General features: G+C 47.4%; 1 long non-coding RNA gene across 2 annotated transcripts in view; it reads left to right on the forward strand.

The window, feature by feature from the left end:
- The window catches only part of Gm31569, a 73,072-nt gene extending 61,854 nt beyond the window's left edge, over nt 1–11,218 (forward strand). The window contains exons 2-4 of one of the 2 annotated variants that reach the window (XR_381400.2): nt 5,860–5,998; nt 6,837–7,540; nt 9,824–11,218. This is a non-coding gene — a long non-coding RNA (predicted gene, 31569). Of the gene's footprint in view, nt 1–5,859; nt 5,999–6,836; nt 7,647–9,823 lie in introns of those variants that run through there. The other variant, XR_001780594.1, reaches the window with a different exon arrangement.
- The last annotated feature ends 3,210 nt before the right edge of the window (nt 11,219–14,428 follow it).

Below are 14,428 nucleotides of genomic sequence, written 5' to 3' on the forward strand. Positions count from 1 at the left end.
GTCTTATTTTGCTGCTAGGCTTCCAAGCATCAGCAGCATAAGGAAGCAGGAAGAAGGCCACCTGAGGCATAGATAGGAACTGTGGAGGACAGGGACACTAGTGTTCTACTAAGTCCTTCAGGGCTTGAGACAGGGAGGCTGATCTTAAGGTGGCACCTACAAGTTGCATAGCCAGGCCTCAGATTGGAAAGAATCTTATAGAATCATCTAACACTAACCATTCAATAGCAAGGGACCTGCCTGTATGTGCTCCTGTGGATCCATGTGTGTGCATGTGTTTTCTGTACATCTACACATACAGGGGCATGCACACACACACACACACACACACACACACACACACACACGCACGCACACACACACACACACACGTACATGCACACACACATGCACACATGCACACATGCACACACAAATGCACATACATACTTGAACACTCTACAAAAACCTCCTACTATCTCTGCTCTTCTTACAGATCAGCCCATCTTCCTTGCCTTCATCTTCCTCCACAAATAGCCAAACTTTCCTCCTTGTCAATTTTTCCGCTCTCCTTTTCTGCAAAAGCTGCCCTAGACTTTGAGCTAGGCCCCACCAAACTTGTATCCTATCTCCACAGTTTTCCAATGACCATTCTTTCTCTAAGGGTATGACCTAGCTCTGAGAGAAAGGCAGGCAAGTAGAAACCACAGGACAATATTCAAAGACTCCGTTCTTGACAAGGCTCTATTTCCCCACTGACCCTATTCCAAAACTCTAGTTCTTCTCTGCAGTCTAACCTCTGCCTGCATCAGTGAAGGGGAGGCCATAACTTGGCTGTGAAAACCAGGCTGGCCTCAAATGAATGACAGAGACAAGGTTAGAAGATGCTCTGGTCTTAATTCCGACTGCTACACAAGTGGGACTTGGGGTCTGATGCCAACCTTCTTAATAACTGAGAAAAGGGAGCACGTGGAGAGGGTGCAGGTGGGAACCTGAGAGGGGAGGCAGGCATGAAGATGTGCTGGGCTGATTAACCTTGACACAAAGGCAAGGTCTTTGTTCTGGAATCGGGATGGGGGAATCAAATCAATCACTCTTCCTGCACTTGAGAAGAGAGAGAGAGATAATTTACTAGAATCATCTTTTCCTGTTTGTAGTCTAGTGATTTGCTAATGCAGTGTTTAATAGTACACAGGAAAAGGCGAGGCGTTTCAAGATTGTAAGCCGCTGCCTACTCTCCGAAGACCTGAGACAGCTGTCCTTAGGGGAGGTGTTCATTTATTTATACTCATTTTGTTTTGTGGCTGTAGGATGTTGACTCTGCACGATGCTACGTGTGAGCTGATGACCCGAAGAGTCTCAGGGTCTTTCTCTTGGATTTCTATTGTCCCTGCTGTAGTCAGATTTTCACCTGACATTTTACACATTTATATATATATATGTGTGTGTGTGTGTATGTATGTATATATGTGTGTGTGTGTGTTTCTTATTTGAACATCTGGTCCTCTAAAATAAGGATATATTTCATTACTTTATAGCTAAGAGTGACTAGGGAAAAAGGCAGTGGTTCTAGTAGGCATAAGCAGAAGGTTCAAGTCTAACCTCCAGGCAGTGCAGTTTTAATGGTGACAGCACATAGGTCTCAGTTGGCTTCCTCCTGGTCAGAACATGTAAGTTATAGTTCTAAGTCACATGAGGGCAATAGTAACGTGTGTGTGTGTGTGTGTGTGTGTGTGTGTGTGTGTGTGTGTGTGGAGGAAACAGAGTCTCTGATATATGTGAAGCCAGTGGTTTAGAATTAGCCATGAAATTTCTGAATTTACCTTATTTTGGATAAATTGTAAATAATACCTTATCTCACCTAGGCATTTGCAATGTTCCCTGAGTTGCACACCAGACAGGCTTTCCACGTGAAAATGCTAGAAAGCAATTTTCAAAGCAAATGGCTATATGTCACAGTTTGAGTTTAAAATATCCCCCATTATACAGAGAAACCCTGTCTTGAAACCCCCCCCCAAAAAAACAAAAACAAACAAAAAACAAATATAAATCGTCCCTTACTCGCTTATATGCTTCAACACTTAGATTCCAGCTCATGGCATCCTTGTGGAAGGTTGTGTCACCACTGACATAGGCGATGTGGCTGACATAACTGGGTGTGTCCCTGGGGGACAGCCTTCAAGGGTTGTAGCCTGAAACTGTGGCTTTCTGAACTGTGAGAGGCTGTGCTACACACTTCAACCAGCATGGAGAGAGCAGGCCCCTGCCACTGCGAGTTTTCTACACCACAGGCTATATTCCTGAGACACGGGGCTCTTCTCCCTGTTCCTGTCACCTGGTTTTTTTTTTTGTTGTTGTTGTTTGTTTGTTTGTTTGTTTTTGTCTCAATGATGACAGAAAAGTAACAAAGCCAGAAAATTTGTACCCAAACCAGAGTTGTTGCTGTAATAAATCTATGAGTTTATTAGACCTGTGGAACTGGTTTGCTCTGTCTTATGGGTCATTGTGGGAATGTGGAAGGCCAGAATGTAATAGAAATGAGAAACTAAAGATGGCTGTGCTGGTGAAGTTTCAGACAAAAAACAAGGGCTCTGTTGGGAGGTGGGCTAGAGGCCACTCACATTACATCCTGGCAAGGTAATTTAGCTACATTCTTCTGTTGTCCTGAAATCTTGTCTGGAGCTCAATTCAAAAGGAATATACTATCATTTTTGCAGGGGTAGGGTGGTGGCTGCGGCAAAACAAATCCCAAGACAACATAGGAGTCAGGCTGTGGCATGGTTACTGTTTGTTGCATCTAGCCAGATTTGTGTCAAGACTGCAGAGCCCGAACAGAGCAGAAATGTGCAATAACAACAAAAAAAAAATGTGTAGTTTGGTAAAGAAAGGCATGCAGGGCACTCAAGCTGTAGACAAAGTGGCTGTAATTGGTAAGTGGCTAGAATTAATGCCATGAAAGAGAAATTATACACCCAGTGGCTTTCGAGTAAGACTTAACCACCTGCAGGAAGTTCCATGGTACAAAATGTGAGGCCATTTGATAAAAGTTTCCTTTAAAAGGTAGTAACTGATAAAATAGAGTCTTGCTCAAAAAGGGACCACTAGGGAAATATTTTCCATGTTCAGCCTCTAAGGCACCCATTTAAAAGCTCCTCCAATCAGGGTCCACACACCTGAATTTGGCATCATCTATGAGGTGTTGCCTTTGATGGCATGCAGAATGCAAGAGGTGCAGAGTAATTGAGGCTGGCACCAATGTTCCAGAGAATGACTGTTAACATTGGTTATCACGTTAACATACTTGAAAAGAGAGAACCTCAGATTGGCCTGTGGGCATGCCTGTGGCATATTTTCTAAATTGTTGACTGATGTAGGAGGGCCCAGCCCACTCTGGGTGGTGTCATTTCCTAGCAGAAAGAAGCTAGCTGAACAAGCCAGTATGTAGTTCCTCCATGAGCTCTGCTTTGGGCTTCTTCTCTGAGTTCCTCCCTTGGCTGTGGCTTTTCTATTCTATCTTTTGCTCTGAGCATTTTGTTACAGGAACAGAAAAACAAAACAAAACAAAACAAAACAAAAACAAAACACAAACAAACAAACAAAAAAACTAGAGCACAGAGATAGGTGATGTCTTATAAGCCACACAGGGGTCTTGAGGATCCCCTGAGAACGGTAAATAAACCAGGAAGGTAAAGCTTCTGTCTCAGGGACCCTGGGATGTTGGAGGTGTCAGGAACATCAGACTTCCTCCAAGGAAAGCTGCATGTGCTAAATAGGTCCAGCCCGAGAGAGGCACTACCCGAGCTGCTGGTGGAAGGGTTCTAAAAGTGGACCCAAGCCTGTTGGAGCCCACATGACCCTAGTATATGCCACATGTGGAGCAGTAAGGTTTGATGCTTTCTTGCTTAGTTTTGGTCTTGTCTTGGTCCAGGTTTTCCTTTTATTCTCCCCTCCCCTCCTCTTTGGGAAAGGGAGTGTTTACTTTCTGCCATCTTAAGTTAGAAATATGTGGCTTGGTTTTTGTTTTTAATTTTACAGGGACTCACAATTCATAGAATCCCTGGGTTCCCATGGAGGGTTAGGAGTATGGAGACTTTTGAAGCTGCATTGGATGATTCTTTTGTTATGAAATGCTGGTGAGACTGTGAGGGCTGGAATGGAATAACAGCTTGAGTCTTATGTGGTCTCCTCAGGGTCATGTCATGACACATTGTTTACTAGCTGATAGAACTGTTTCAAGAAGCCCTAGAATGTTTGCAGCAGGGAGCATGCTTACAGAGGTATGTCACTGGGGAGGTCAGACCTCCAGGATTATAACCCAGCTCTGCTTCTGGCCTGATCTCTCTGTTTGGTATGGCCAGGGGCAAGGTATGTGCAGCCATGCTGCAAGTTCCTATTCCAACAGACTAAAGCCCTCTAACTGTCTCTGCCCCTCGGATCTATAGTGTCTCAACTCAACCTTCCTCATTGAAGCTGTTTCTGTTAGGTATTTGGTCTCAGCGATATAGAAGTAATGACTCCAGTATGTTATCAGAACTGGGTCATTGATGACTATCTTGTGGTGATGTGGTAGAGGGGATCACATGAGAGACTTCCAGAGAAGACCTTCTTTCATTGGGATGGATGAGAGAGAGAATAAACCGAAGATTACAAAGATAAGCAAGGGATTCCCAAGGAGAGCAGACATCATGATCAACACCATCCAGGAGTCAGGATACTGGGTACAGTTGTGAGGATCTCTTTTGGCAGAATGTTGTTAGAACATACTGAGGATGTATGGATTCCTTGTAGGAGCTGATGGTCTACTGTCAATTGTGCTCATCTCATGCAGTTTCTCTAGGAAGGGCAGGAAAGGCCTGAGAGGAGCTGTGTGGTCTTGATAACGATGTTCTTCTCAGAGCCCCACATCTTCAGAGCAGTTTCTCCTAAGGCCTGGTGCCGTATCCCAGCTACCCTGTGCTCTAGGGATGGAATCTTTACACACAGAGAGGAGATGCCCTTCACATAGAATTTTAAACTTCCATAATAGTCTGTGAATATGTCTCTCTTGAAAAGTCCCCACACCAACTGAAGATGTGAGAAACAAGAAGACAAGGAGAGCCCGTGTGTTTATATCTCTATATCAGACTGAGGAGGTGAGAGAAGGGAGCACAGACTGAGAGAGGGGGCAGTGTGTGTAGACAGAGGGTGGGCCCAGGGGAGGAGTGATTCTGGAAGGAGAATACTCAGAGTGGGGAAGATGGAATGAGGGAGGAGGACACTCAGGGGATGTGGGGATGAGCTGAGGGAGTTGGGCAATCTAAAAGAAGGGAGAGCAGCCTAAGGAAGGATAAAGGATGATTAAGGGAGTAGGGCAGAAGATGATTGGAGGGAGGAACGCATTCCAGGAGGCAAAACGATGACCTGAAGGAGGGAACAATTGTGATAGCAGAGGATGGCCCTTTAGATAACATTTTATCTCAGACTTCCTAGTTGTTCAATAGTAACTCACCGTGTGTCTTGACAGAAGTTCAGTAACACGTTAGACACGTGTCATTGAAATGGCAGCCCCCAAATCAGCTCTGTACTGACCCTTACAGCGACTGTGGTACAATGTAGGGTGACATGATGCAGGAGGTGTGATGATGGAGGGTGGTGTGATGATGCAGGGTGGTGTGATGGTGCAGGGTGATGAGAAGATGCAGAGGGTATGACGGTACAGGGTGTGGTGAGGCAGTTGGTATGATACAGGATGTTGTGACTGTGCAGGTGGTTTGATGTAGGTTGATGATGCAGCTGGTGTAAAGATGCAGAAGGATAATGCAGGTACCATGAGGATGCAGGGTGGCGTGATGTATCTATACAAGAGCACATGGTAAAGTGGTGTTCTTATAAACAACCTAGGAACAGAACTTTATGAATATGACTTTATGGAAAAGAAAAGCAAACGTTGGAGAAGTTTCACAGCCTTTACTCTGCAACGAGGGTTCAAATTCGATGGTTTGAAGCCGTCCTCCAGCCACCTCCGCAAGCTCGCAAGGATGTGAGTAGGTGTGACAAGCTTTAAGCCATGTCCTTCTTCCATGCCTTAATTAAAGCTGGGCGTGTTAATTTTTCTCTAACTTTTAAACTCAAGGGTCATTCATAGCTCTTTGACAATAGGAATCCAACAGATTTTTTCCCAAAGTAAACAATAATTAGCCAAACTAACATTTAATTTAATAAACATAATTTGCAGAAAACCTGCATCCCACATTAACACAGGGATTATCCACTCAACAATTTCTTAAGAAATCCATGATGTGAGGTGGGGGTTCCGGGAGAGGCTTGTGTAGTTATTCACAAGCTAGCCTGGTCTACCTTGCCTGGCACCCGGTTCCCTGTGGGGCTCCTGCTTTGTTCTCAGTTCCCTGGCTTAGAAAAAAACATAAAGCTTTAAAGTATAGGCTCTTCATTTTGAAGGCAGAAATATTAATTTACCCATATTTATCAAGACAGGTGTGATGGTTTATATATGCTTGGTCCAGGGAGTGGCACTATAAGGTGTGGCTCTGTTGAAGTAGGTGTGGCCTTATTGGAATAGGTGTGTCACTGTGGATGTGGGTTATATGAGCCTCATCTTGGCTCCCTGGGAGTCAGTATTCTGCTAGCAGCTGTCAGATGAAGATGTAGAACTCTCAGCCCCTCCTGCACCATGCCTGCCTGGATGCTGCCATGTGTCTGCCTTGATGATAATGGACTGAACCTCTGACCTTGTAAGCCAGTCCCAACTAAATATTGTCATTTATAAGGCTTGCTTTGGTCATGGTGTCTGTTCACAGCAGTAAAACCCTAACTAAGACAGGTTAATCTACCACCCTACTCACCTGCTCCCATTTCAGGCTCTCAGAACTGCTGACATCTCTTTCTCACTGGATCAAGGACTCTACAGACACCAAGTTCCAGGTGCGGAACTGAGGCCCTCGGTTGCACTGTAGGTCATGGAGGAACACTTGCTTGAGCTGCTCACTAAGGTGAATGACTCTTCTCCGCCTTAGTCTCCTGTCTCGGGGAGGATATAGACTAGCAGAGCTCTGATACACACTATCATTTAGGAGCCAGATCTTTCCATGTGGTGAGCTCCCTGAGGGTTTCCAGAGCCTCTGCAGTCAGCCATCTTGGGGAGCTAAGAGGCATTCTTAGCCTGAGCCTGGAAGAGGCATGAGACCATGGCTCGCTTCTAACTGTCCAGAGCTCATATTTTTCCAGATGACTGAGAATGAGCCCAGCTGTGTCTGGAGGGAAAGCCAAGCCCCATGGCATCTGAGTCATGACTTCCTCCAAAGGCTGATGGCGTATGGAGGCCTTCTGACATTGTCTGTTTCTTATGAGGTCGTGTGGGAAGCAGGGGAAGGGACTATCTATGACATGTCCTTTCTCCCGTGGTTATATGAAATCACAGAGGCTGCTGGGCATTTACTCTCCCTTTCAGGGTCAACAGGGATGAGAGCCATCTAGAACATTCCTCACATGGTCTGAGGGAATAGCTGAGGCCGTCTGGCATGTGCCCTTCCTCGTAAGGATGTATGGGAATGAAGGAGGCCAGGTATGAAGACCGGTTTCAAATATTACAGCGTTGCTAATCTGTTTAACTGTGTCAATTTCTGTGGGAAGCCGCAAACGCCATTACAAGATGGCGCTGGTTTTTTTAAGCCGACGCCCATGAATATGGGTAAACAACCAATGTGCACATGTGCATAAGAGTTTTTTGCCGAGTCACTGCCTGGCCCAACGCATATTAATGAGGTACTGGTAGCATAACCAATCAGGTATGGACAGGTCACCTCTAGGCCTATATAAGCAGCACCATTTCTGGGGCTCGGGGTCTTTCGCCTACGCAGTCCATGCTCTCCCAATAAACGTGTTGCAGAAGGATCCTGTTGTGGCGTCTCACTTGCTGGCAAGTTGGGCGTCCCACAAATTTCTGTGTGTGTGTGTGTGGCAGGGGTGCAGAATGGACTGAGTCACAGCTGTGATCTGTGAATACAGACCAGGCCTCCTGGGGAACCTAGGAGGACAGAGAGCGGGCAGAGAGGTGAGGTCCCACTGCATATGGGTATAGTGCTAACTCAAGCTTGACCAGCCTCGCAGCCTTCTCTCTCAAGCCTCAGCTGTTCTGAGTGTGCCCCACCTTCTCCCCACTCCATGCAGGATCAGCTGCAGAGTCTCTGCATGTACTCTCTCACAGTTTTTTCTTGATTCCACTTTACAAAGTCCTGGCCTGGCCAAGCCATCAGGGATTGTGCTGGAAGATGAAGGAGGGGCGAGTTCCTGGGCCAAGCAAGAGCTGCTAGAAACTAGAGGGAAATATGACGTCAGCTAAGCCTGGCAAATGCTGTGGTCGTGAGAGCGTCTGTGCTCTCCCACTGTCAGAGACATCACAGTGAAACAGTCAACTAGGGATGCCATTGAGACAGGTCAGCCTCAGAGAATGTGGGACAGAGAATGAGGGGAGACAAGTATTCACAGTGAGACCTGGGCCCAGTCTGGCTTCCAAGGAAATCCTCTGTGGGGCCTGGTACATAGCTATCAATTTTGAATCAGACAAGCAGAAACAGCAATGATTGAGAGCTGCCCAGAACAAGAAGCCCCGATTTTCCTGCTGAACCTGGCATGCATTGGGGCTGTGGGACTAAAGTAGAAAAGTGTAGAGAAGCTGGAGTAATGGATATGATGCCTGCAGCCTGAACTCTCTGGGTGTTACCCTGAGAATTCCAGGTAGAGACTGGACCTGGGCCTTGGTACCCTCCCAGGCTCAGAAGGAAGGACAAACTTCAGGGCACATCTAATGCCCTCATGTGAAGGTCTAGGAGCAGACACACATCTGGGTCTGGTGAGTGGAGATCAGCTTCAGGGAAGCTAGGAGATAAACACCCTGGAGCCTGATGCTGTGCTGATGTGGTGGTTCAGTGACCCTTATGAATTCAAGTTTTCCCCCTAAGAACTAGACTTTAGCTTCTGTTGCAGTCTGGTTCAATATAAAAACCCTGTGGTCCTGCTGTGCCCCCCAGGATGAGGGTCGATGTCACTTGCTCAGTATCTCAGCACTGGATGCCACATCTCAGGCTGGGTCTCTGGTCTCTTGCCCGCTAAGCTTCCTCAAAGCCACTGAGATGCTATTTCTAAGTGGCTGGGCTAGAACTCTAATACTTGGTATTAGATTCCAAGTCTCCTGGTCACATACACAGTACATGGCAACTCATCCAAGGACAGGTAGGTGGTCACATTGTCTAGATGCATTCACACAGCATTCTGCCCATTTGCCCCTTGCTTTCTTACGTAAATATTTTCCCAATACAATTTGTAAACTTTAGCGAAAGAGAAAGCATCATTGAAAACATCTTAGGCTTATGTGAAACCATTTGTACAAAGAGTGTCTTAGGAGGTAATGTTCCCACCATTATTACTGGCTGGGTTTAAATTGCATATAAATTAAGATCCTGAAATGAGGATAAATGTAGCCTAATAAGTTGTAAGTTTTATTCCCTGTAACTGTACAGAAAATATTTTAATTTAAAAGTTCCCCCAGTTAAGTCCTGCTCTAAAGACATCATCTCAGAAATTAACACATCATCATTGCTTTCTCTTTCTGTTTGAAATAAAAAATTCATCAAAATTTCCATGTATGTTGTGTTCGGTTTGGAAGCACATAGAGTAACATTTCCATGTATGATTTTCAAGTTCTTTCTAGACAGTTTCTCTCTCTCTCTCTGGCTTTGAGACATGCACTGTGATTTAGCCTATTGAGACAGTTCAGCCTCAGAGAGCCACTGTGACATTGGCTCTAAGAGTGAGAATCATCATCTGGTGTTTATTGTTGTCCCCGCAGGCCTGCAGAGGATGGCGGATGGCTAGAGAGAGCCGATGGCAACTGAATGGAAAGTGGGAGACTGATGTGCAACCCTGAGTCCTAATCAACCGGCTCAGAGCCCCTGTGAGCAGACATTGTACTGTAGCGAACCCTAAGGTGCAGCTCTGGGTTCCCTGTGAGGAGACACTTTGTAAGGCTCTAACATGCTACCTTGTGTTCCCTATAAGTATACACTATACAGAACCCTAGTATCCCACCCTGGGGTCCCCTATGAGGGTATAGTGTATATAATCCTGAACCCTGATTCAGACAAAACTGCTTCTTTATGACATCATACTTTATGACATCATACTGAGACTGAAGCAAAACCACTTCTGAGATCATTCCTGGGTATAACAAAGCCAAGTCCACAGCAGCCACAGTGTGGCAGATGCCACTCCCCTGGCTCATTTGATGGCCAGAAGCTCTGACTAGAAGGTCTGCTGCCTTCCTCAGGCTTCCTACCAGAGACTCCTACCCTGGCAAAGACCTTATCAGGGTCCCAGTGGGCCTTTGTCTTAGTTATAGTTTCTACTGCTTATCATGAACAAAAGCAACTTTTCATCCTACAACTTGTAGTCCACCATCTAGGGGATGCAGGGAAGGAACTCAGGGCAGACACTGATGCATAGACCATGGAAGAGTGCTTGCTCACTTATAACTTGCTCACCATTTCTTACACCACCAATGACCACCTGACCAAGGGTGTCACCACCTATGGCGAGCTGGATCTAACCATCAACCATCAATCAAGAAAAGGCACCACACACTTACCTGTAGGCCAGTCTTGTTAGGAGCATTTTCTCAATTCAGATTCCCTCTTCCAAAATGGCTATAGCTTGTGTCGAGTTGGCAAAAAACTAGCCAACACAGACTTGGCATCTGTATTCCTACTTCCCTACCACAAACCTATCTCAGCTGTCCTGTGTCTTTCTCTTATGTTACATTCACTAAGTTCCAGAATTTTCTTGAGTGTGCCCTGGGTCAGCACAGGTGGAAGGGTACCCTCTGTGTCCTGAGTTGGGATAACACTGCAGGGCTTAGGGCTGTTGGCAAGGAGGGGCATGCACACAGGCTGTGAGGACTGACAATTCAGCATGGTGGATGGGAGAAAATGCAGCTGCCTTTGTGGGGACTATCTGCCCCAAACAATAATTTCCATAGAAACCAGGAATGTGAGTGGGTACTAAACCCCAGAACATGAAGCATCTTTTACTCCTAGATATCCCAAAAGAAACCTGATCCCATCCTAGATGGCTTTAATGGAGCCCTTTCTATGGCCCTGTGTCTTCAGCTTCTGCCTTCACAGGTAGGAATCAGAAAGGAGAATAGTGAAACAAGAATTCCTTGTTTAGCCAGCCCTGGGTGAGCATGCTGTACTGGCTGGGTTTATGTGCCAACTTGACACAAGCTGGAGTTATCACAGAGAAATGCCTCCATGAGATCCAGCTGTAAGGCATTTTCTCAACTAGTGATCAAGTGGGGAGGGCCCAGTCCATTGTGGGTGGTGCCATCCCTAGGCTGGTAGTCCTGGGTTCTGTAAGAAAGCAAGCTGAGCAAGCCAGGGGAAGCAAGTCGGGAAGCAGCATTCCTCCATGGTCTCTGCATCAGTTCCTGCCTCCAGGTTCCTGCCCTGTGTGAGTTCCTGTCCTGACTTTCTTTGGTGATGAGCCGCAGTGTGGAAGTGTAAGCTGAAAAAACCCTTTCCTCCCCAACTTGCTTCTTGGTCATGAAGTTTTGTGCAGGAATAGAAACCCTGACTAAGACACATGTCCAACAGCTAGCCAGGCTGGGACTGCCAGCAATACCACCATGTTTCCCTTCTTAGGGTGTGCAGTGAAGGCTACTGGCATAATCAGAAGCAAGAATGGTGCTGCATGGTGCAGGGAGCATATGAGTGAGCGTTTGCAAGTGTCACACCTATGAAAATGCAGCATGCTGGGAAACAGCGCAGTACAACTGGCATGAAAGGTTTCTACTAGGGTGGAAGGGCTCCTGGGTGCTGATGGGTTTCCTTGGCAGGTGAGTCACATCCTTCAAACTGTTCCTATAATCCCCTTTCTTCTCACTCCAACCCCCACACTCCCTTTCTCAAATGACCCTTAATGCCATGGCCCACTTCAGTTCATCTTCCCATCTCTGGATCTGCAATGCAATCACACCTGCAAAGTCTCCTTTGCCACTGACAGACACATTCAAAGCACACAGGGCTGAGAACCAGGGCATCATTGGGAGCTGTTATTCTGCTCCAGGGATGAATACAGGTGGGATTCTCATGCCACCCCAAGTTTAGAGAGTGAGGTGCCTGTTTGTGCAGTCTCTTGTTCTCTCCCCAAGCTATTGCGGATTTCACAGAAACAGAACAATGGCTGTCACATGCTGTTGAGGGAGCACAGCATCCTCTCTTCAAGATCAGAGGAATGTAGCAGGGACGCACTGTGGGTACCTCCTGCACACTGTGACATCAAGGTCGCTGTGATCCAGGGACATTGTGGTGACAGTGACATGCTCAAGGTCGCTGAGCCCAGTGTGAGGCTAGGAGGAAAGCCCCCTCCTTCCTGGGGAGCAACGCTCATGAAAGGCGTGCATTTTGCTCTTAGATTTTAAAGCTCCCTTTACCTGCTGTGACACGTAGTCATGGGCCAGGAAGAGCTCTGTGTTTCTAGCCGTTTCCACGCTGTGACATCGGGACGTGCCCACCTTGCTAATTGGGGAGGATTAAATGGAGCGGGCGATCACAGAGCCGGCAGCAGCACTCTATTCTAGAGCAGGAGCTGACAGCAGCCTTCCTCTTCCTGCAGGCATGGCCCCTCGGAGCCTGCCTCCCTCACAAAGGCAAGAGGCCACACTGCTGAGGAATGGTGTCTTCCCACCTGCAGATTTCTGCTTCTCCCAGCCCGGAATAGTTCAAGTAGGCTGTGACCTCGGCAAGCACCCTTGAGAGAGTCTCGAGGCGCCTTGAGAAATTGCACAAGAGGCGCTCTGCATCTGGGCTGGATCTATTATTCATGCAAGCATGTTTCAGCTAGCTGGGTAATTTAGAGTCTCTAGGAGAGTGCTCTCTGCAGCAGCCATAAACCACATTCCCAGTGCTCCAGGGGAAAATTACCTTTCCATTGCTCCAGCTAGGGGTCATATCAGAGACTTCACCCAGGGAAGTGAGGGCTGAGGAGGGGCTGAGACAGTCCAAGGCTCAAGGGCTCTCCAGAGCCTACACTTGGGACATCTCCACCTGTCACTTCCCAGATGACCCCTGGAGCTTCAGCTCTCTCACTGCGAAATGAATGCTGACTGCAGATGCCTGGCAGCCAGGCTTGTGCAGGCAGAACCCAGCCCCCACCCCTCTATTCTGAGCTGCAACTGATCTGCAGCCTCTGGCGTTAGCTCCATAGGGGTCATGGATGCCTGTCTTCCTGACTAGGAACCCAGGAGGCTGGAGGTGCACTGTGCTAGGCACACAGAAGTAGGCACCCACTGTATGCATATCTCATCTCCATAAAGCTGCAGTCTTTGTTGTCTTCAGAAACTACACTAAATACAGATACACAAATTTTCCCCCCAGCCCCCAGAAAGCAGAGCACGGACATCAGCACACAGCACTCACACATACTGAGGAGGAGGGATGCATGCACGCACAGAGGAGAGCAACAACATCCGTTTTCAGACACTAGACACATGACGAGAACCCGAGGCCAGGGCTGGCTACAGACATTATTTTTAGCCGTAAGATTGTGGCACATGTGGTGTGAATGCTTCCCCCTCTCCACTGCAGAGACACTCTCAGTTCATCCCACAGAGCCTGGCTGTCCTACAGGGCAGCATCTCAGCCACCCCACCCAGCAGACACGCTGGGCAGGAGCCTGGGTTCCCTGGGTCTGTGGCAGTCCCTGCTTTCCACCGGTGCACTGCTGGCATGACTTGGGTTCCCCAGGGCGTTCCTCATTCAGTAGGCCTGGCTGCTTGCGTTTTATCTCATTCCTCCAAGCCTGGATGTGACACTTCCTCAGGCTCTCCTGTGCTCATGGTTGTCGGCTGGTGACAAGGGCATCTGTGCGGATGCAGACCCCGAGGTGAGAGGAAAGATGGCGGTGAGCTGAACACCTGCAGTCCCAAAGGGCCAGCGCTGCCACCTTAGGTGTCAAATGGAGTTGGGGATGCCAGTCAGAGGCTGACATGGAGTTGGGCTCTCGCTGAGTTCCTGCCAGCTTCATGGCCCCCCAAATCATAGTCCTGTCACTGTGGGGATGGTGATGTTCCCCGGGGGAGGGGGACAGAGTGACAACCCAAATCTCATCCTTTAATTTCTTGGGGCCTTTGTTTTCTCTATCTCCTGTCTATAAAAAGTAAGTAAATAACCCATCTGGTCAGACAATTTTGTGAATGTACTAAACGCTACCAAATTGTTCACCTTGAAAGAGTGGATTTCATCTCAATAAAGGAAAAGATGTGTGGCTTAGTGGGTAGAGTACCTGGCTAGCATGCTGAAAGCCCGGGGTTCAGTTCTCAGCACTGTACAGACTGGACATGGTGGTGCAAACCTACGATCCCAGCACTTGGGGGTCACTGGAAGGAAACTAGAAGTTC

This window comes from Mus musculus, chromosome 12 (genome assembly GCF_000001635.26).
Source record: "Mus musculus strain C57BL/6J chromosome 12, GRCm38.p6 C57BL/6J".
NCBI classification, from domain to species: domain Eukaryota; kingdom Metazoa; phylum Chordata; class Mammalia; order Rodentia; family Muridae; genus Mus; species Mus musculus.